General features: G+C 35.2%; 1 long non-coding RNA gene across 1 annotated transcript; it reads right to left on the reverse strand.

The window, feature by feature from the left end:
* Positions 1-15,473: 15,473 nt before the first annotated feature.
* LOC136206466 (uncharacterized) lies at positions 15,474-16,051 on the reverse strand. The gene is made up of 2 exons (XR_010676283.1): positions 15,824-16,051; positions 15,474-15,654 (listed from the first exon to the last, which is right to left on the reverse strand). It is a non-coding gene; the product is annotated as an uncharacterized lncRNA (long non-coding RNA).
* Between the last annotated feature and the right edge of the window lie 8,183 nt (positions 16,052-24,234).

Here is a 24,234-nt window from a genome sequence, read left to right on the forward strand (position 1 = left end):
TAATAACCTTTTAGGATAATAATAGGAGCAATTTAATCTCATTAAACCTCCTAACTTATTTATCCTTTAATGAATTTAATTCACAATCATAATCTAATTAGGATTGCTTAAAATCAAATTAATTTCTTTATGTAATTTATACATAAAAATCGCCCCCCCCCCCTATTTACTGGACCTTAGTGGACTCAGTTGGGCTTCCATCAATTAATTAACATCTGTTTCTCTTTTGGGCTCCAAGTCTTATGTGTGACCCATTAGGTTCTTATTGCTTCTAGCCGTATGCAACTATTAAATTAATTTTCTCGGAATTATATTTAATCTTTGCATAATGGAATGAGTACGCGAAATGTGATTAGCAAATCTGAAACATTCCCCCAGAGCTATAAGAAGACAGGTTGATTCTGTCGTTGACCTTTCCGTATTAGTTACATTATAATTCGATCCTTTATCAACTACATCCTTGAACTGAATCTTATGACTATGGATAATGTCAAGTCACATATAGCGAGACGTTCGTTTTACTTGTACAGGACGAGTTAACTCCAATTAGATAGGTTAAGTGAAATCTGTATTTCAAGTATTAAGTTATCACCTTGCAAGGATTTAGAGTCAAGTCTTCCACAAGCGATCCTTGGACGTATCTCCCATTTATCGGGAGTGACAAATGCTCAATCCAATGTATAACTATCCTGCAATTACTTCTTGTGATACCCAATGTCTGTCGTTCACACCCCAGAGTCATCTCTGTTATGGATCGTGTTACAACAGGATCAAAGCATCACATTCCATAATCCAGAATCACTAATTAACATTCCTTTGAGTATGAGGATTACTTATACCTATTAATACCAATGAGATGAACAGGTGACAAGGATAAATCTACCCATCCTGTTATCTCAAGTCGGGTCCCCAATCCTAATGAACTCCCTTTTATTGGATCCATGTAACTGTTCAGATATCTGCATATCTGAAGCTTGTGAGATCAGCTTTCTGTCTCGACAGAAGACATTATTACATGCAAGTCTCAACAGTGATATGTCAATCCTATTTCTAAACATATTACTTGACTTGGGGCAGTTTTAAGTTTATTAGTTTATGATGAACTGTGAATAACTCTCTGGGAGGGATTGAAGAATTAAGTCTATGCTTAGTTCGTTATCGATCGTGAATCCAATACTAGAAAGTTTGGTAATATAGCCAATCATCTTGACACAATGTGTCATTACAGATGTGCCCTCTTGCATCCTGCAACGATATAACAATTTTGATATCTCGTAGCGTTCGCACCGAGTTTGTTTCCCAAACAACTCTTTTAGGTGCACGATGATGGAATAGGCATCCATTTCCTCATGTTGCCTCTGCAATTCCGGTGTCATCGATGCAAGTATGATGCATCCCGCATGATCGTCATCAGTCTTATGCTTCTGGTAAGCATCGATCTCTTCGATGGGAGCATCATTAGCTGGGATAGGGGGTATTGATGTATCAAGTACATACCCTATCTTATCGAACTTCAAAACGATTTTGAGGTTGTGATACCAGTCGGTGAAGTTTGAACCGTTCAACTTGTTATCGGTAAGTATATTTTGCAGATTGGTTTTAGTCATGATTTTAGGAGTGTTTTAATTTAACCTGAGAGTGAGAAAGAGTAAACGTATGTTATTCATTTGCTTTAAAGTATATCAATCTAAAATTATAGGTCTTTTAGTTCATTTTAAATTGCTCCCACTATTTTGCCAAATTAATAGCCCTCCATATTAATTCGAAGAATTTCACAAATCCTTTAGTGAGCTAGGATCCTAACTCCTGAGATTTCATCTTGAGTTTGCTCAACAAGCTAGTCTCATTTGTTAGGTAGATTCATGTAATCAATCACATCTTTAATGTGATTCCTAGGTTATTGGGTTACTAACCATATTAGTAACTAATATGTTATTCATATTAATCCCAACCATATTGCCCATTAGTTTATGATAACATGAGTTTGCTCATCCAATTACCATAATCTATTTTAAGTATTACCCCATATTCATGAAAGAACGATTTTCGATAATTCAGGTGTTACCATAAGACCCCGAGCTTGAGTTTTCTCAACAACCCAAATGCCCCCAGTACTGCCGACTGAATTATAATATTAGGGAGGGGCAACCGATTTTAATAACTTGCTTATTTACTTAACTTTTAATTAGTGAGTGATTTTTATTTTAAGTCTCATAATCTAACTTAGTCTTGATTTGCTTTAGCATACATCAGACACATACATTGGTGTTATGGACATATTATCTAAATTATTCCATCGAGCCAGAGACGGAATAAAAGGCCAAACCTAAGGAAATACTAACTATTACATATTTCTCTTTAGGCCATCCGTCTTCTCCATGGCGCCTTGAAATTACATATTAATTTCTATACTACTAAAGAAAACTTCAATTAACTTGAAGGGAATTAGATGAGAGGAGAAATTACAATACATTGTAGACAGGCAGGACTCGCAGGCCCTATTTCAAAAATACCAAAAGACTAAATAGAGGGTCCAAATATGTCCATAACTCCAAACATACATAGACTCAATTAAATAAATTTAATGGGTTGATTACATAAAATACTTATGTAATATTTAGGTTAATCACATTAACTCATCAAATTAACTTTCATCCAATTTTAATTCTAACAGTTTCGTATCTTCTATATTAACCTTTTAGATTAATACAACTATACAAAACTTTATTTATGCATGTCCCAATTATTTTGATTTCAATTCATTTGATACTTTTGATTTACAAATAGGTAAAACAAACTTTTAAATAAATTCTTTTATTCGATAATCAAAACAGAAAACTATTAATTTTTGAAACATATATATATATAACTATATTTAAAAACCATATTTTAAAACAGTTTTAAAATATACATGTTCCGGGCCGGGCCCCGAACACGTGGCTGCTACCGTTCGGCAGCAGCCACGCGTCTGGTCCGCCGTTGCCTCGCGGCAGCAGCGGCCAGACGTCATGCGATTGCTGCCGCGAGGCAGCAATCGCACGACGGCAGTCGGGTTGCGCCGTGAGGCGCAACCCGAACTGTTGTCCCTTTTTAAAAAAAAATATGTGTGTATATATATATATATTGGTTTTAAAACGATTTTCAGAAAATAAGAAAACTTATTAAAGATTTTCCGTTTTATCTTTAGATTTAATAAAACTAACTTTTATCAATCTAACTATAAAACTAATAATTTTTGTCATAATGATTATCAACCATAATAATTAGGAACATATGCATAATCTATTTTAATTAACAATTAATTAAAACTTATTTATCTTTAGAATCAATTAATCAAAATAATTTCGTTAATTAACCTAACTATAAATATTCATTCAATCTGATTGAAAAACTTCTTAATTTTCATATATGAAATAACGGATTTAACGCAGGCTCTGATACCACTGAAGGAAAATAGGCAAACGTTTGGCAGCGGAAATATAAAAATTTTAACCTTTTTCCATTAACCCAAGATCCGTTAATCGTTATTTCATATAAAGAGGGATAGAAAGAAATACCTTTTGATGTTCTATCTACCGTTGCAATCGAAGTGCCCACAACTCTTACTTCGAGTTCCCGAACACAAGACAAAACACAATTCAAAACCAAGTTAGAATTCAACCGTATGAAAAGCATTCAAGAATAGATTGCCTCTAATTAATCAAAACAAGATCAAGGAATAGAGAAAGAGATTGATAATCAATTGAAACGGAAGGAAGCGGTGAATAATCTCGTCCTCAACAAGGGGGTCGAAATTCTTCTCTTCGGTAGACACTGTGTTGGCCGAAATTTACATATAGGGGGGTATATATACTCTCTTGTATCTAAACCCTAGTTAGATAGAAATAGGTTACTGAATAAGAATTTAATTCGGAATATAATTCTTATTTATTATCTATAATTATATCTAAATATAAAGATAATAATAATAACCTTTTAGGATAATAATAGGAGCAATTTAATCTCATTAAACCTCCTAACTTATTTATCCTTTAATTAATTTAATTCACAATCATAATCTAATTAGGATTACTTAAAATCAAATTAATTTCTTTATGTAATTTATACATAAAAATCGCCCCCCTATTTACTAGGCCTTAGTGGACTCAGTTGGGCTTCCATCAATTAATTAACATCTGTTTCTCTTTTGGGGTCCAAGTCTTATATGTGACCTATTAGGTTCTTATTGCTTCTAGCCGTATGCAACTATTAAATTAATTTTCTCAGAATTATATTTAATCTTTGCATAACGAAATGAGTACGCGAAATGTGATTAGAAAATCCGAAACATTCCCCTAGAGCTATAAGAAGACAGGTTGATTCTGTCGTTGACCTTTCCGTATTAGTTACAGTATAATTCGATCCTTTATCAACTACATCGTTGAACTGAATCTTATGACTATGGATAATGTCAAGTCACATATAGCGAGACGTTCATTTTACTTATACAGGCCGATTTAACTCCAATTAGATAGGTTAAGTGAAATCTGTATTTCAAGTCTTAAGCTATCACTTTGCAAGGATTTAGAGTCAAGTCTTCCACAAGCGATCCTTAGACGTATCTCCCATTTATCGGGAGTGACAAATGCTCAATCCAATGTATAACTATCCTGCAATTACTTCCTATGATACCCAACGTCTATCGTTCACACCCCAGAGTCATCTCTGTTATGGATCGTGTTACAACAGGATCAAAGCACCACATTCCATAATCCAGAATCACTAATTAACATTCCTTTGAGTCTGAGGATTACTTAGACCTATTAATACCAATGAGATGAACAGGTGACAAGGATAAATCTACCCATCCTGTTATCTCAAGTCGGGTCCCCAATCCTAATGAACTCCCTTTCATTGGATCCATGTAACTGTCCAGATATCTGCATATCTAAAGCTTGTGAGATCAGCTTTCTGTCTCGACAGAAGACATTGTTACATGCAAGTCTCAACAGTGATATGTCAATCCTATTTCTAAACATATTACTTGACTTAGGGCAGTTTTAAGTTTATTAGTTTATTATAAAGTTTCGTCTCACTTCATGCTTGTATGAACACTTTATAATCACTTTAAACAAACTTAGGGATTTCCTTTTATTAGACTTATTTAGTTCTTAAAAGAGGTTGCCTTTATATAGTTATGAAACCATATCTTATTAAAACAAATGATGCAAAGAACACTTCATTTACATTAAGTTTATATCCTAGAACAATTGTCTATAGGACACTAAACCCTAATAGAGGCTAGCTTGCTAAGCCTTCCACATCATTGTATGAGTTTGAAGGAAAGTGAGATAATGAAGGAGAAGGTTAAGGATTTAGTGGAGATAAGTCTGTGTGCGGTTCTAGACCTACTCACACCAAAGAAAGATGACTCATGGCATATGTGTGTCGATAGCCAGGCTATTAACAAGATTACTATCCAGTACGAATTTTCCAATATCGCGGCTTGATGACATGTTAGATCAACTTAGTGGGTCTAAAGTCTTCTCTAAGATTGATTTGTAAAGCGGCTACCATCAAATCTGAATCTGAGTTGCAGATGAATGGAAGATGGCTTTCAAGACAAAGGATGAGTTGTATGAGTGGCTAGTGATGCCATTTGGGATGATAAACGCCCTGAGCACCTTTATGAGGTTGATGAACCAAGTGCTCTGTCCGGTGATCGGGAAGTTTGTGGTTGTCTTTTTCAATGACATCCTCATCCATAGCCAAACTCTAGAAGAGTGTGTTGAAGACTTGAGGGTTGTTCTAGATTTGTTGAGAAAGCGCCAATTGTACGCCAACTCCAATAAGGGGGCGTTTGGTTTAAACTTCGGAATCGGAATTGGAATCGGAATCGGAATGTTACGGAATCAGAATCGGAATGACGATTTATTTATTTTGTTTGGTTTAATCCGGAATCGGAATCTGATTACTTTTAAAAGTGTTTGGTTCAAATTTCGGAAATGGAATCAAATCAAAATTAAAATTGAAAAAAATCAAACTTTCTAAAATTTTAATAAATAAATAAAATATGAAAACTATTAATAATAAAACTAACCGAAAAAATTAGTTATAAAAATATTTATAAGTTAAATTAATATATATGATATTAGGTAGAAATTATTTGTAGAAACAATATATTATATTATAAGTAACCAAAAAAAATATATTATATTATATATATCATACACTATAGTATATAGTATTATAACATTTATTATATGTACATGGTAGTTTTTTTTATATTATATTACATATGTTCAGGTAATTATATGCATAGGGTAATTATATATTATATTGCGTATGTGTGTGTATAGGGTAGTTATTTTTTTCTAGGTAGTTATAAAACGTGGTTTTTTTTTCTTCTTTTTGTTATTAAATTTATAAGGAATCGGAATCAAATTTGATTGAAGGAAAAAGAATAAGGAATGGGTGATTCCCATAGTGGGGGTGAATGTGATTCCATTCCAATACCAAAATTATAAAAACAAACATTAACAAAGGGAATCGACCATTTTCATTCCCATTCCCTAGTGAAAAATCCATTAACCAAACACACCCTAAGTGTGACTTTTTGTATGGAGAGCTTGATCTTCTTTGGGTATGTAAGTGGCATCTTGTTCTAGATGGTATTCTGGCAGATGAGGAGAAGGTTAGACCATCCAGGATTGGTCGACACCTTAGAATGTGGGGGACATACGTAGCTTCCATAGGCTAGCAACTTTCTAGCGAAGGTTCATCCGAAACTTCAGCTCTATAGTGGCATCTTTTACAGAATGTTTGAAGAAGGGGAGACTTTAAATGGGAAGATGAGCAAGAGAGTAGCTTTGCATTGATTAAGGAAAAGTTAAATATGGCTACAATGCTTGCTTTGCCAGATTTTGAGAAGCTCTTTGAAGTGGAATGTGATGCTAATGGTGTTGGAGTTGGTGGAGTTCTCATGCAAGAGAAAATGTCGGCATTTCAGTGAGAAATTATATGAGTCACGACACAAATGGGCTACATATGATACATAATTTTATGCTATAGTGAGAGCATCGAAGATATAGGAGCATTATCTTGTGGGAAAGGAATTCGTGCTTTATACCGACCACCATGCTTTGAAGTATTTAGGGAGCCAAAAGCATCCATGCATGCAAGGTGGTCCGCCTTTGTGGATAAGTTCCTATATAAGTTTATTCATAAAGTCAGACAACAAAACAAAGTGGCGGATTCCCTAAGCCGAAGAGTTGCACTTCTCAAGATGACAACTCTTGAAGTGGATTGTTTTGATCATGTGAAAGGGGATTACAAGGAGGATCGAGATTTCGATACTATTTGGGAGAATTGCAAGAGTCAAGTTGGTGAAGGGGGAGTACCATGTGCTTTCTATTTTTTAATTAACCATGAGATGCATCAAGTGTGATGAAAACTGTATAATCCTAATTTTCCTTCTTCTGTCTAGTAATGGACATGTTAGTGGATAAAATTAATACGTCGATTCGACAACATGCTAATTCAAAATGTCTAATTAGGGTCCTTGACATCTATGGTTTCGAAAGCTTTAAAACTAAGGAAATCAAAAGCAAAGGAAAGGACATGCTTATACCTAATTTACCTTAACCCATGTCCAGCCAATAAGAGAGAGAGAGAGAGAGAGAGAGAGAGAGAGCAGATGGATGCTTCCAAGCACCCAACCTTGCACACAGGGTTTAATCGAGAAGCTTGGAGTCAAGAATAGAAGATTGCAGTGAGGATCGCAATTCACAGGGAGGAGTGTTATCGTATGGGAAGAAGTACAGAATCAAAAGTAAGAAAAGATAAAACCCTAATACCTTTATATATTTTTTAATTTATTTTAGATAAAAATAAAATTATTGAAGTTATTTTCCTTGTGACGGAATGAGAGAAAGCGTCTCTAAAAAGACAGCGCACTAACAGAATAACTTCTGTCTCGAATTCCGTTAAGCAGGTTAGCGGGAATTCTCCAGCCAATTAATTTTGACGGAAAATTTCATTCCGTCTCAAATTTTCGTCTCAACGAGTGACAGACCTTTTAGTGACGGAATCTCATCTCGCATTTGTGATGGAAATCATTCTGTCCACAATATTCCATCACAGTTTAACAGTTTTTTACTAGGTACTTAGTGACTCTCATGTTTTATATTAGGTACTGCAGGAAATTGCTTGCGAGTTTAGATAATAATTTACTACTCGACTGTGCAGTTTTGAGCAATTCTGTATTAACTTTAGAAATAAGAAGTTGCAGCAACATTTCAACCAGGTAAAGATTACATATCATTATAGCAATTCTGTTTTATTAATTTGTAATAACCTAAAATTAATCAATGCATTAGTAGTTATTTATGTCCTCTAAATTCTTTAAACTAGTTTGCGGGTGTATTCTACACTTTTTACATTTGAATTACCATCGTGAGTATTTACATCTTTCAAGATAAAAAAGATAAATAAGAAAAGTTATTAACTATTCACATCTATTCAGCTCTTTTCATTTCCATCTTTTTTTTTTTTTTTTGGTAGAAAAGGAAAAGAAAAACGAATAACAACAAACTACCCAGGAATTAGCCTAGGGAAGCTAACCCCAATCCTATCTTCTAAGAGAAGATGAGAGATGAAACTAGGGGAAACAGGAAGGGTAGTAACGCCTAACGTCCCTTCATGGCCCGCCGCCGCCAAGCGATCAGCAACATGATTCTGCTCTCTAAAAATGTGTCTGAACTCTACGAACTCAAAGGAGGAGCAAAGCCTTATAATAGCTTTGATGAGGTTGCGACTGTTAAGACCCATAGAATGATTCTCAGAAATCATTTTGATTGCTTCCAAATTATCAGACTCCACAGAGAGCCTCTTAACACCCAGCCTTTTAGCAAGATTGATTCCAGTAAGAATAGCCCAGAGCTCCGCAGAAAAGGAAGAACCCAACCCTAAATTCTGGGAGAACCCAGAAAGCCAGACGCCCCCTACATCTCTAAGCACACCTCCAGTCGCAATCTTACCGTTACTGAGGCAGGAACCATCAGTATTCAGCTTCACAACCCCCTCTCTTGACCTGCTCCATCCCACGAGATGGACATCACAACACTGAGAGGCTCTGGCAAGGGACTCTCCTTTGAAACTATCGATAATAGAGAAAAGTTTTTTCGAGAAGAAATCAGCTAAGTTTGTCATAAAAACAGTTTTATCTCCAAAAATCTCCTCGTTTCTCCATTTCCAAACTTGGTGACAGATAATAGCAAAGAAAATGTCACCATGCTCCATGTATGGAAGCAACTTTCCTCTAACACCATCAGAGAACCAGTCGACCTCAGAATGTGCCATGAAGGAAGAGAAAATATGGTGTGGGAGAATTTTCCTCCAAACCTCTTTACTATTAGAGCAATCTCTAAGAGCATGGCACAAAGTCTCAATATGGCCTCTGCATCTACTGCAAGCTCCAGAATCAGCCAAGTGCCTTCTGTGCCTATCCGAATTAGTAAGAAGCCTGTCCTTAACGCCCAGCCACAGGAAACTCCTAATACGGAAAGGAACTTTAAGGGTCCAAATCGACTTCCACACATCCGAGGGAGGATCAGATCTAAAGAGAGAGAAAGCTTCAAAGGCCGATTTGCAAGAATAAACTCCATTGTTAGTCAGCGCCCAACAGTGCCTATCCAAGTCTTCCTCTTGATTACTCACCTTCACTCCCCGCATTCTAAGGAGAGTCTCAAGGCTAAAGAAAGTATCAAACTTTGACCAGATCCAGTCCCCTTCCGAGTCAACCACATCGGCAATCCTCCAGTTGCGTATATCACTAGGCGGGGGGGAAGAACACACCTCAATTAACGGTTTATCCCCAATCCAGTTATCAAACCAGAAACTAATGGACTTACCATTCCCCACCTCCAGGCCAACTCCCAAGCAGAACTCATCAAACACAGCACTAAGTCCTTTCCAGAGGAAGGAACAATTAGCAACTCTCTCTTTCGGGCCCCCGAAGATTTTGTCTTTCCGATACTTACCACAAAGGAGGCGAACCCAAAGAGAGGAGGGGTTTTGCCACATACGCCAAAGGAGTTTCATTAATAAAACTTTATTATTATCCTTTGCTTTCCTAATACCCAGACCCCCAGAATCTTTAGGCTGGCAAACCTCACTCCAAGGCACAAGATGGATCTTCCTGCCCTCCGCAGCTTTCCCCCACAGGAACCTACGGTTAATCTTGTCAAGATCATTAAGCACAGGATCCGGAAGCTTACAAGCCTGCATGATGTGATTGGGAGCAGCACAATTAACAGATTGAATTAACGTGAGGCGGCCAGCGAGAGACAGAGTCTTGGCTTTCCAAGTGGCACACTTCGAATTAGCTTTATCCAAAGTCTCTTTGAAGGAGCCTTTAGACACACGCTCACTATGGAGGGGAACGCCCAGATACTTCCCAAGAGAATCAGTAAGAGGAATACCTGAGAGATCACTTAATCTCTTACAGACTCTCTGATTCATATTCTTAGAGCACATCATCCTAGATTTCTGGATATTAAGCTTCTGCCCAGAGGCCGAACAAAAACAATCCAGAATATCCATAATGACTCTCAACTGCTCCTCATTACCCTCAAGAAAGATAAGGACATCATCTGCAAAGAATAAGTGAGTCACCTGGGGACAGAAGCTGTTGATCGCCACAGGGTGGAAACTCCCATTATCAATCGCATCCTGAATCAGGTGAGAGAGCCTCTCCATAGCAATAACAAAAAGGAAAGGGCTCATAGGATCCCCCTGACGGATTCCTCTGCCCGGGGAAAATTCCTCCGACATATCCCCATTGACCATAACTTGAAACACAGGAGAAGAAATACATACCTTAATTAAACTTCTCCAGCTGTCCGGGATTCTAGCTCTCTCAAGGCTCTCCATCAAGAAATCCCAATTAATTTGATCATAGGCCTTCTCTAAATCCAGCTTCAGAGCCACAATGCCTTTCCTCCCCTTCCTAATCTTCATCGTGTGGACCATCTCTTGGGCGATCACCACATTATCCATCATTTGTCTACCAGGCACAAAGCTACCCTGATTCTGACAAATGATCGCAGGAAGAATGCCACGGATTCTATTAGCCACAATCTTTGTAACAGTTTTGTAAAGAACATTACAAAGACTGGTAGGTCTCATATGCAAAAAGGAAGAAGGCTTATCAATCTTAGGAATCAGAACCAGGAGGGTTCTATTAACCAGCTCAATATCCTTCGAACCACTGAACACCCCCAAGACATCTTATAATTTTGCGTTTTATAGATTTTTTTATTTTTTTATTATCTGCTAATTGAACCTTGTAAGAAGTTTTCTCTTAACTCATATATGTTGCATGTAAATTCTTCTTTCATCTTTTTTTTCCAGCATGTTTCCAAGGTCAACACATGAAACATTTTCAAAATAGGCTATATCATACTTTTAAGCGTTTTATCAAGCCAAAATTGTCTCGAACAGATTTCACCATTGCTCATTATGCCGGAGAGGTATGGCTCTTGGTTTTCTGTAGTGTAATACATAGTTGTTAAAGGCGAGCCGAGGCGATAAGAGCAAAATATCACCTTGAGGCGAGGCGATCGCCTCTCGCACGTGAGGCAACCAACAAATTAGAAAAACACAAAAAATTAAATTAACTTAAAAAATCAAAATACATATAGATTTTACTTTTACACAGCTTATACACTAGACTCATAGAACTATTATTTAATTGTGATGAAATCCTCCACTATTGTTAACACATGCCACTGTTAAATTAACTAAAAGAATTAAAATACATATAGATTTTACAGCTTATACACTAGACTCATTATTATTTAATTGTGATGAAATCCTCCACTACTTAATACCTGGCAATGTTAAATCCAGCCACCACATTGTCACCACTACAAGCTACCTCCACTACTAGGGATGGCAACGGGTAGATTACCCGCGGGTAATGCCATTCTCAAACCCTTACCCTTTTATTTTTTAATTACCCGTACCCGTCTCATACCCTTTTATACAGGGTACGGGTAGTCCCATTAGGGTCGGGTAGTGCCGGATACCCGCGGGTATACTACCCGTTGCCATCCCTATCCACTACCACCTACTCATCACACCTCCTTTAACCCACAACACATCATAACAACAACAAATAAGGAATCAAGATTAAAAATTTACTACATGGCAACAAAAAAAAAAAATTTCAAAATTCAAAGCAGGAGAAAATATCTTAGAAAGATAAAAGAGAAGCTCTTCAAGTAAAGCAACATGGGGCTCTTGAAGAAATAGATGTAATAGAGATATAACAGCAAAATTCTATTGAAAGGCAAGGAATTTCACTCACTATTTGAAGCTTTTATTGTTTCTTATCATTTATTTGAAACCTCACCCTTAAATCTTTCTTTTCCCCCCTTAAAAGTTGGCTAAAATGCCTCAGATGCAAGAGGCGATCGCCTTGATCGCCTCTCGCCCAACGAGGTGAGGCGGTCGCCTTTAGCATTTTGCCGCCTTACAGGGCACTGGGGCAATGGAAGGATCGCCCCAGTCGCCTCTCACCTGAGGCGACCGCCTTTCACAACTATGGTGTAATATGTTGTTGAATCAATATAATTTTCTCATATAACTTTTTTCCGTAGGTCCTCTATCATTCTGATCATTTTTTGGACAAGAACAATGACTATATGGTTCCTGAACACAAGGATTTGTTGAGTGTTTCCAAATGTTCATTTGTAGCAAGCCTTTTTCCTCAACTTTTAGAGGAGATGAGCGAATCTTCGAAATTCTCCTCCATTGGCTCTCGTTTCAAGTTAATGTTGCTTCTGTCATCTTTGTGACTGCTAATAGTTTTTTATCTTACAAAAAAAATGCAATTTTATGAACCATTAATGTCATTTCTCATACTGAAAGAACTTCTTCTAGTTCCAAAACTGAAATTGATTTGTTATAACATAAATGATGCAGCTACATCTGCAACAACTAATGGGAACTTTAAATTTAACTCAACCACACTACATTAGATATGTAAATCCAAACAACTTACTCAAGTCCGTTATATTCGAGAACATCAATATCATGCAAACCTATTAGGGAGTTCTGGAATCAGAATCAAATATAACGGATACCCTATTCGCAAACCTTTCTTTAAATTCACAAACCAATTTAAGCTTCTTGCTCTAGAGGCTTTGGAAGGAAAGTAAGTACCCAAATTAAGGCTAATCTTCATCTTTTAGGACAATAATTCCTATAAAATATAGAAGGTTCTGGAAAAGATTATAACTACTTCATCCATGCTTAGCCAGCAATAAGTTATAATCTTTTCCAGAATCTTTTATATTTTACACAACTTATTGTCCTGAAAGCTGAAGATTAGCCTAAACTACTTACTTTCCTTCCAAAGACTCCAGATCAAGAAACCCAAGTCAGTTTGTGAATTCAAAGAAAGTTTTGCAAGTAGGATATTTAGCGCAACTAATTCTGATTGCTTTCAGAACACCCTAATGGGACAACCAGCGGTTATAAAAAATCAGATGTATTTGCCGAAAAATAAAATTCAAATAAACAAATAGCAAATTTACACCTACACCACACCACAACTGTTGCGTGGTATTGATGTTCTTGAATATGGTAGAGTTGGGTAAGTTTGGTTTTACACATCTAATATAGTGAGATTGAGTTGAATCTAAAGTACCCATTAGTTGTGGTAGTTGTAGATATATCATTTATGTTATAACAGACCAATTTCAGTTGTGGAACCAGAAGAAGTTCTTGTAGTATAAGAAATGACATTACTGGTTCATAAAATTGCATGAATTGTGTTTTTTAAGATAACAACTATTAGTAGTCACAAAGATGACAGAAGCAAGATTACCTTTGAACCGGGAGCCAATGGAAAAGAACTTCGAAGATTTGCTCGTCTCATCTCGAACTTGAGGGAAAAGGCTTGCTACAAATGGACATTTGGAAACACCCAACAAATCATGGTGTTCAGGATCCATATAGTCCTTGTTCTTGTCCAAAAAAGGACTAGGTTGATAGAGGACCTGAGAAAAAAGATATATGGGAAAATTATACTAATTCAACAACAGATTACACTCAAGAAAAATCGGGATCCGACTTCAATCTATTTTCTTTACGTAAGAGAGGCAAAATGTATTTTTCCACAAACTTAGTGACTTGTTTTAACTTATCCTAAACTTGGTCAAGTTTAGTTTTACTATAAATAAGAGATCCCACCTCTTTTCAAAAAAAAAAAAAAGAGATCCCACCTGTGCTCAAGTTGGAAACAGGATTTTAGAGTGTTTGTTTGGCAACAAATTAGGGGAGACTAGAAAGAAAGAAAGAAAGAGATCTAAGCATTTAACTAGTGAGAAAAAGAATGAATTCATAAACTTTGTAATAGTTTTTAAAATATCAATATAATTTCATGTTTCTTAATTTGGTTTCAGCTAAGGATTTTTATTTATAATTTATATACAAAAGTATAATGCACTGATTTTTGTAAACTTTAAATATCATAGTTCACAAGTTTAAATTTTTACTACTAACCATTTATTAATTTTACTAACTTTATTTATATATTAAATATAACCTTTTATTTTATATAAAAAAATATAACCTTTTATAATTTTATTTATATTTATTCTTCTCTAATTCCTATCATTTATATGTTCTTTACATTCTAAAATTTCTTTCCTTTGGTTCTTTATATTCAAAAAATTCCTTTTCTTTTAACAAAAATACTATAGGTTTGTTTTTGAAATCCTTTATTTTTGTTTTGAAGTTCACAATAGTATTCACCGTAACTTTCCGTAGTCTCCCAATTTTACCTAAATTAAATTTCTACCATTTCTCATTTTTATACCTATTACATCCATAAATTAAAAAAAAATACAATGAACTAACAATTAATAATTACTTCAAAAAAAAAATTAATAATTAAAATTTTAGAATTAATCTAGATTAGTCAAAGTTATTAAAACAATGATTAAGTTGCAAAAATGCTCCTAATGTTTTTTTTTTATCATGAGCAATTTTACCCTATCGTCTAAAATGATTCAATTTTACTTCTAACGTTAGTAGTCAACAGCAATTTTACCCCTAACGTTGATAATTTGAATCAATTTTACCCCTATAATAAAACACAGATATTTTTATTCTTTATTCTGTACCAATCGCATAGTAATTCGTTGTAAAAAAATTCATATTTTTTATAATTTAATAATAAAATCGAAGATTAATATTTATAAATTCGGTGAACTTTTTGAATTTTTTTCCCGATTCGTACAACACCAAAAAAACAATATATTTTTATTTATTTATTTATTTTTCACATCCCAATATATGTTTTGTGAAGTACATAGATGCAAGATTCATGATCGATCGAGAAACAGTTTGATGAATTATTTTTTAAATTAATTTAATTTATCAACGTTAAGGGTAAAATTGCTTTTGGCTTCCAACGTTAATGGTAAAATTGGACCATTTTAGACGTTAGAGATAAAATTGCTACTTTTTTTTTTTTTTTTTTTTTTCACCTTATCCTTCCTATAAATAAAGTCATTTTTTTTTCTCTTTTTACCCATTCCACCTTCAATGTATCTGTCACTTTTTTCCTTTACTTGTCGATGATCATCGGAAAATTTCGGGAAGCTACAAAATAGAAAAAACTCAGAACATTAAAATGATAGATCCAAAAAGGTACAAGTCTCAAGAACAAAATAACTAAGATCTAAGTTAAATAAAGAAAAAAAGCAAAAAGCATAGATTAGTTATGGTGGTTGTATTGTATTTTATTATTCAATGGATTCGAAGAACGAACCTAAAATGAAATCGCAGAGTTGAGAAGATGAGAGGCAACAGTTCGAAATTTCAGCCAAGAGAACGAGTTTCCTTCAGATTTTGACAGTCGAACACCGGTGGCCGGCCGACGAAAAGGTGAGTCTGTGGTGGTTATAGTAATTTCGGTCATGGATGGCGAGTATAGAGATTCTGATTTGAGAGAAGAAAGAAAGAGAAAGAGGAAGAAAAAAAGAAGAAAAGAGATGAAGGCTGCTACACAAATGAGGCTAAGAACCTTAAAATCCAAATTTATAACCTAACTTTTTATATTCACAAATGTACCCTAATAGCTTTTAATTATTTTAAATTAACCCTTACCTTGTTTTATTTCTTAATTGTAACCCTGTCTATTTTTATTTCCTTTAGTTAAGCTCTTTTGTCCCAATTTCGGCCAAACAAATCTAATTAAGCATACTTTTTCGGGTTCTTTCTTTATATATTCAATTTCCAGTAATTTTAATTTCATTCATATTGCATTGATTTAAATAATTTAAGTTAATTTTGAATACATATATTATATTAAGTTACTAGAAAATTTACCATATATTATATTAAGTTAATTTTGAATTCATATATTATATTATATTCTTTACCATATATTATATTAAGTTACTAGAAAATTTATTTTACTCATTTACTTTTTTTTTTCTGAAACGTCCTTTATTTGAGTTTATTTCCTAATTTAAATTTGAATTTTATCTAAAATAATAGTTATTAATTCTCTACCTAAAAATCAACAAAATTTCCATATTCAATTAATTAATTAAAAAAAATTAAATGTAGTTTCTCAATCTAAGTTAATTCTTTATTTAGGTGAATTTTTCCATACATGTTAGGGCTCGTTTGGTTCGCGGAATAGAGGGGGAATAGAATAGCCTATTCCTAAAGAATAGCTATTCCCACATTTGGTTGATTTTTTTTTATGGAATAGCTATTCCATGGAATCCCTATTTATTCCTTGATTTCATGGAATAGCTATTCTTCAATTTAGGTTAGGAATAGCATATTCCTAATATTATATTTTTGTAATTTACAAAATTATCCTTCATTAAATCCTCAATCTTCTCTCTAATCACTTTCCCAAATCTTATAAATTTTGGTCAATCCATAATTTATATCATATAAAACGTGAAAAATGGAAAAATGACGAAAACGTTAAAAAAATGTAAAAATACGAAAAATATGAAACACGAAAAATGTGAAAATGTTACAAACACGAGAATATGCAAAAAATAAAAAACGCAAAAAACATGAAAACGTGAACAAATGTGAAAAACACGAAGACGCAAAAAAAAGCAAACACACGAAAACACAAAATAGGAATAGCGCGAAAAGGTGACAAAACACGAAATATTAAAAAACGTGAAAAATAAAAACACAAAAATGCGAAAAAATACGAAAAATGCTAAAACACAAAAACGTGACAATATGTGAAAAGCATGAAAATACGAAAAACGCAAACAAAACACGAAAACGTTAAAAACACAAAAATAGGAAAAAATAGGAAAAACATGGAAAAACGTGAACAACGCGAAAAAGTAACAAAATACAAAAACGCGAAAAAAAACAAAAAGGGAAAAAACCGAAAAACTAAAACGTGAAAAATCGAAAAAATGCAAAATAAAACACAATAACATGACAAAACGTGAAAAATACGAAAACGTGAACAAACGGAAAAAACAAGAAAAATTGAAAAACACGAAAAAACATTAAAAAAAACGTTATAAACGCATTTTTCGTGTTTTTAACACTTTTTCATGTTTTCGTGTTTTTCGATTTTTTCACGTTTTTCATTTTTTTTTCACATTTTCGTGTTTTTCACTTTTTTCATGTTTTTGTGTTTTTTACAGTTTACACATTTTTTGTGTTTTTTCATATTTTGCGTGTGTTTTTTTTTTGTGTTAACACGTTTATATGTTTTCGCGTTTTCACCCTTTTCCACTTTTATCTCATTTTTTTCTTTTGTTTTTGTGTTTTTAATGTTTTTTTTTGCGCTTTTACATTTTGTTTTTTTACCTCTCTTTTTTCGTGTTTTTACAATTTTTCCGTTTTCATGTTCTTATTGTTTTTTCGTGTTTTTTTCGTCTTTCGTGTTTCCCATTTTTCTATTTTTTATATATTTTTTAAAATAATATATATTAAATATTTGAATAATTTATAGTAAAAAATTAAAATTTTAAAAGAAATAAAAAAGTACATTTGAGGATAATATTGTCTTTTTAATAAAAAAATTATCTATTCCATTCTACATTATTCCACCAACCAAACATAGGAATAGTAATTCCTAAGAATTTCTATTTCATTCTTTGTTATTCTATTCCTTTGGAATAACCATTCTATTCCATTCCATTCTATTCCGCGAACCAAACGGCACCTTAGGATTGTTATTAATTGGTTCTTACTTTACTAAATCAAAATAAATCAATTCGAGTTGTTATTTCGAATCAATTAACCAAATTAATCTAAATCGATATAAACAGGACATTTGGATTCATCTAAAAGTGTTATTCATTGAAGTTCATATTTTATTTATCGTATATGTGTGTCGAGGGTATTTATGAAGTTTTGAGGCTTGTATTGTGGTTTAAAAAGAAATGGATGAATAATTGGTTTTAAAGGGGCTACACTAAACACAATGTAAAAGGGTTTTTGGCCAACAAAGAAATGGTTCATGTATCACAAGGGGCTAAACATGTCTTTTATCATTTTATCTCCTAACTAGACTCATGTGGTTTTGATTTAAGTGTGGCACGAGACATTAATGTTATAATGCAAGTACGACTATCAAGAAGAACAGTTTCAGCAAATATTTTCTATTTAATTGCTCTTGTGAAGGGTTCAAAGATATCTTAGAATATGACTTTTTGTTCAATAAATGGTTTTCAAAAATCAAATTGATCAATACCGACAATGCATACAATTATATTTCTCAAAGCCCAAAAGATCATGTTCAAAGTTCACAAGTGTTCGACCTTTATTTGCTAAGCACTTGTTCGGATAAAAGACTGCCAATTGATGAAATTTTGTCCTATTAACTATTGCGTATAACTTCAATCTTTTGACAATTTCAAAGACCAAAATAGAAATCCGAAAATATGGGCATGTTATCGCGACTCAACAACTAAGGTAATAAAGAAACAACAACAAAACAACAACAACAAAGCCTTAGTCCCGAAATGATTCGGGGTCGGCTATGATGAACCATCATATAAAACCGTGAAAATCAAGTCGTGTCAGCGACACAGATTCGCTCCCTCCACTCCGTCATATCCACTACCATATTTTCCTCAATTCCCAATAAACTCATATCACTCTCGATCACCCTCCTCCAAGTTTGCTTAGGTCTTCCCCTACCCCTCACCACTACATCCCTTTGCCACTCTTCGGTTCTCCTAACCGGCGCATCAAGCGCTCTACGTCTCACATGGCCAAACCACCTTAGTCGGTTTTCTCTCATTTTATTCTCAATAGATGTGACCCCGACTTTTGTCCTAATTATTTCATTACGCACCCGGTCCTTTCTCGTGTGACCACACATCCATCTCAACATACGCATCTCCGCCACCGACATCTTATGGATGTGGCAGTGTTTCACTGCCCAACACTCCATACCATATAACAATGCTGGTCTAATTGCCGTCCGGTAGAATTTTCCCTTCAATCTATTAGGCATGCCGGGATCACAAAGGAAACCCGTAGCACTCTTCCACTTCGACCAACCAGCTTTAATCCTATGAGCAACATCTCCATCTACTTCTCCATCCGTTTGGATAATAGATTCTAAATACCGGAAGCAATCCGAGGCCTGAACAACTCTCCCATCTAGGATGATTGTCCCTGCCTCCCTACTCCTACGGCCGCTAAACTTACACTCCAAATATTCTGTCTTACTTCGACTCAACTTAAAGCCTCTAGATTCTAGAGTTTGCCTCCATAGTTCCAACTTCATCTCCACTCCTTCTTTTGTCTCCTCAACCAACACAATATCATCTGCAAACAGCATGCACCATGGTATACCATCTTGAAGTGAACTTGTTAGTTCATCCATAACGATGGCAAAAAGAAATGGGCTTAGTGCGGAACCTTGATGCACTCCAATCGTAATAGGAAACTCTTCAGTCTTCCCAACACTAGTACGTACACTCGTGCATACTCCCTCATACATGTCCTTTATGATGTCAATATATTTCCGCGAAATGCCTTTCCTTATCAAGGCCCACCAAAGTACTTCCCTTGGTACCTTATCATATGCTTTCTCCAAGTCAATGAAAACCATATGCAAGTCTTTCTTCTTATTTCGATAGTGCTCCATTAATTGTCTCATTAGATGGATGGCTTCCATAGTTGATCTTCCCGGCATAAAGCCAAACTGGTTTTCCGAGATCTTCACCGTCCTCCTTAGCCTTTGTTCAATCACTCGCTCCCAAAGTTTCATAGTGTGACTCATTAATTTGATTCCCCGATAGTTGGCACAATCTTGGACATCGCCTTTGTTCTTATACAAAGGGATTAAGGTACTTTTCCTCCATTCTGATGGCATCTTATTGTTTCTCCAAATTTTGTTGAAGAACGTCGTCAACCATTCGATTCCTCTTTCTCCCAAACATCTCCAAATCTCAATAGGGATGCCATCAGGTCCTACTGCTTTCTTCAACTTCATCTTACTTAATGCCATTTTGACTTCACCCTTTTGAATTCTCCGCAGGCATTCATGATTTATCATATCGTGATGGATACTTATATCTCCAACATCTTGTTGGCGATCTCCATTAAATAAGTCATCAAAATAGGACCTCCATCGTTCCTTGATATCCTTATCTCCAACTAGGACTTTCTGGTCCACATCCTTCACACATTTAACTTTTCCGAGATCTCGCGTCTTCCTATCTCTCATCCGAGCAATTCTATATATGTCTCTTTCCCCTTCTTTCGTATCCAATCTTGTATACAGATCCCGATTCACCTTTGCTCTAGCATCTCGTATGACCTTCTTTACTTCCCTTTTAGCCTCTTTGTATTTTTCGTAGTTCTCGTCACTCCTACATTTCCCCAATAGTTTATAGGATTCTCTCTTACTCTTTACTGCTTGTCGTACTTCTTCTGTCCACCAAGATGTGTCCTTACCCGGTGGCATGCTACCTTTAGATTCCCCTAGAACTTCCTTCGCTACTTCCCTTATACTATGCTCCATCTTATTCCATATCGAATCTATATCTGAATCCATATTGCAAGTCCAAATATCTTTTTTGGTCATCTCATCCACAAATTTTTGTTGATTCTCCCCTTGCAATTTCCACCACTTAATCTTAGTCTCTACTTGAGGTGTTTGTTTTCTTATACATTTCCTACTTCGAAAATCTAGCACCACTACTCTATGTTGGGTTGTCGTACTCTCACCAGGGATCACCTTACAATCAATATAACTCTTTCTCCAAGCACTCCTTACTAAGAAGAAGTCAATTTGGCTCGCATTACCGCCACTCCGATAAGTCACTACGTGGGATGTTCTCTTCATAAACCATGTGTTCATGATACTCAAGTCATAGGCTGATGCGAATTCCAAAATATCATTTCCTGCTTCATTCTTATCTCCAAAACCATACCCTCCATGAACACTCTCAAACCCATCTCGCCTAGAACCCACGTGTCCATTGAGATCACCCCCTAGTACCATTTTTTCATCCCTAGGAACCTGTTGCACCACTTCCTCTAAGTCATCCCAAAAAGCTTGTCTTATAGACACATCTAATCCTATTTGTGGCGCATATGCACTAATGACATTCACAACCTCATCCCCTATCACTAGCTTAACACTCATAATTCTATCGCTCTTCCTAGACACCGCTACTACCTCATCAATATACTCCCTATCAATAAGAATACCTACTCCATTTCTACCCTTATCCTTTCCTGAGTACCAAAGCTTATAACCCCAAGGAGCTATCTCTCTAGCCTTAGCTCCAACCCACTTGGTTTCTTGTAGGCATAATATATTTATTCTCCTCCTCTTCATAACATCTACAATTTCAGCTAATCTTCCTGTCAAAGAACCTATGTTCCATGTCCCAAAGCGTAACCTACTACCCTTACCCCTACCCCTACCATTACCGTGGACTAGCTTATTTACCCGCAACCCTTGCATATTTGACACCACCCCCGGGTCCTGGGGTGGCGCGCCGCTTCGGGGCGACGACCTAGCAACCCTTGCACATTTATCACTACACCCGGGTCTAGGAAGTGCAGCGCGTCGCTGAGTAGGGAACGCCCCAACGGTATTTATATTATGGTTCATGTCATAAGATGTGACTAAGTTTTACGCTGGCCGCCACAAACCTACCGCAACCCTCCTCCTTTGTCCGGGCTTGGGACCGGCTGTAAAGGCCACCAAGTGACCCTCACAGGCGGAGTTACCAAGTGACTAAGGTAATAAAGAAAACGGTAAATAATTTAAACTAGAAAGCAAGAAACTAAACTAGAAAATAGTAAAGACCCTAAACTAGAAAGCGATAAAAAAAAAAGCAGGATTTAAAAGATGGCTTCTATTTGCACTCTTCCTGACACTTTAAGCATGTATTTACTCCTAAAAACGTATGAAAGTAAAGTGAAAAATAAGTGAAAAGAGATAAGGATATAAGTACTCCAGATCTTTGGCGGTTTATTTCTGGACGATCGTCACTTTCGGTGTACAAGATCCATTCCTTGCTTAAAATGTGAGCTTTCTGGAAGAAAAAAAATCAAAATCCATTATAATAGGCTCAACATATACAGGGGGTTTTAGCGTTTCATTGTAGCCAAAATGTTGGGCAAATCGAGTCACAAAGTGACTGAATCCCAATTTAGATCGTTGTTTCACCACCATCTCATTCATGGTGGAAAATACGATCCTTGGCAAATTTACAATGTGGCCTACCTGAAAACAGTAAAGTAGCAAAAGCTCAGTATTTTCTATTTTGTAACTGTCACCCTTACCAGTGATAGAATAACAAATAAATTTATGCATCAGACGGAGGATGGGATCCTTAATAAGTTTATTTTTCTAACCTTTGGAGCCTGTCTCGACACTACTCGACATTTCATGCCAAATAGATTTATCAGATACTCCTTCCAACCAATCAGTTATTCCCTCTGCGGGGAGGCCAAATAACTCACAAAATATATTTTCAGTGACAGCGTGTCAGTTATTGAATATATGGAACTTAAATACGAGTAAGTTTCTACCTCTAAATTAGGTAAATCAAACCACCGAATATAATAAGCAATATGCTGAATAAGATTGTAAAGTCCAATTTTTTCTAACAAATCAAAGTAATGGACAGTGATACTCAACCAGGGGCAGATACAGGGGGGCCCGGGCCCCTCCGGCCGCTGGAACTAACATGGTTACGAGTAGTTTCGACCCCCCTAATATTAGTGTATATAGATTCTATGTAGTAATATTTCTCTGTTTAGAGGTAGATAAGATGGTTAAAAATATTTGCATCTTTTTAAAAGATCCTATGTTCAATTCCCTCCAACCTCAATTTATTTTAGAAAGTGTTTATTTATTTAAATTTTATTTTTCAATAATTATAAAACTATGTTACCATTATTAATTAATTTATTTATTTTCATAACATTTTTGAACTCATTTTTTATTATGTCTTTTCCATTAAAAAAATTAATTTCTTATTTTTGAGACTCAAACAACTTAATTTCTAAATTAAATTTTAAAATTTTAAAACTAAAAATAAAAAAAATAAAAAAATATTATAATTTTTTTAGAAACTAGTATTGAACTAATAAAAAAAATTAAATATATCTCATTACGTGTTAGACTTGTCCAATTCAAAATTTCAATATTTTGGACCTATTAGGTACTCTCTAAATCCAAATTTCTAATTTATTTAGGCTTGTTAGGCCTTTTTTAACTAAAAGGTTGGGACGCGAAGGAAGGTCGGACATCCCAACTAGGTTGGAACCTCCAGCACAAACCAACAACCCGAATATTATTAAAAAATAAATAAAAAATTACAAAGAATCAGGAGGGGAAAAGAATGAAAAAATAGGAGTTTAAAGGAAACGAACATGAGCTAAACCACAAATATCATCAAACACAAAAGGTTGACAGAAGTAAGGAGCTGACGTCCACTACACAATCGACGAAGCTGTCTTGCCAAAATTTGCTAGCCTATCTACCGCTTGGTTACCCTCCCTGAAAATGTGTGTGTTCCGGCAGTTCATAGCGGAGACTCGGGCAAGGCATCTGCACCAATCCTGCTTAACTTTCCAAGGGACCTCCACGGACTTTGAAATAAGTAAATTAACAGCATAAAGAGAGCCCGATTCAATCGATAGGCAATGCTAGTCCCTTTCCCAAGCCGTATCTACGGTAAAAACAATAGCGAATAACTC

Source organism: Euphorbia lathyris, chromosome 9 (assembly GCF_963576675.1).
Source record: "Euphorbia lathyris chromosome 9, ddEupLath1.1, whole genome shotgun sequence".
NCBI lineage: Eukaryota > Viridiplantae > Streptophyta > Magnoliopsida > Malpighiales > Euphorbiaceae > Euphorbia > Euphorbia lathyris.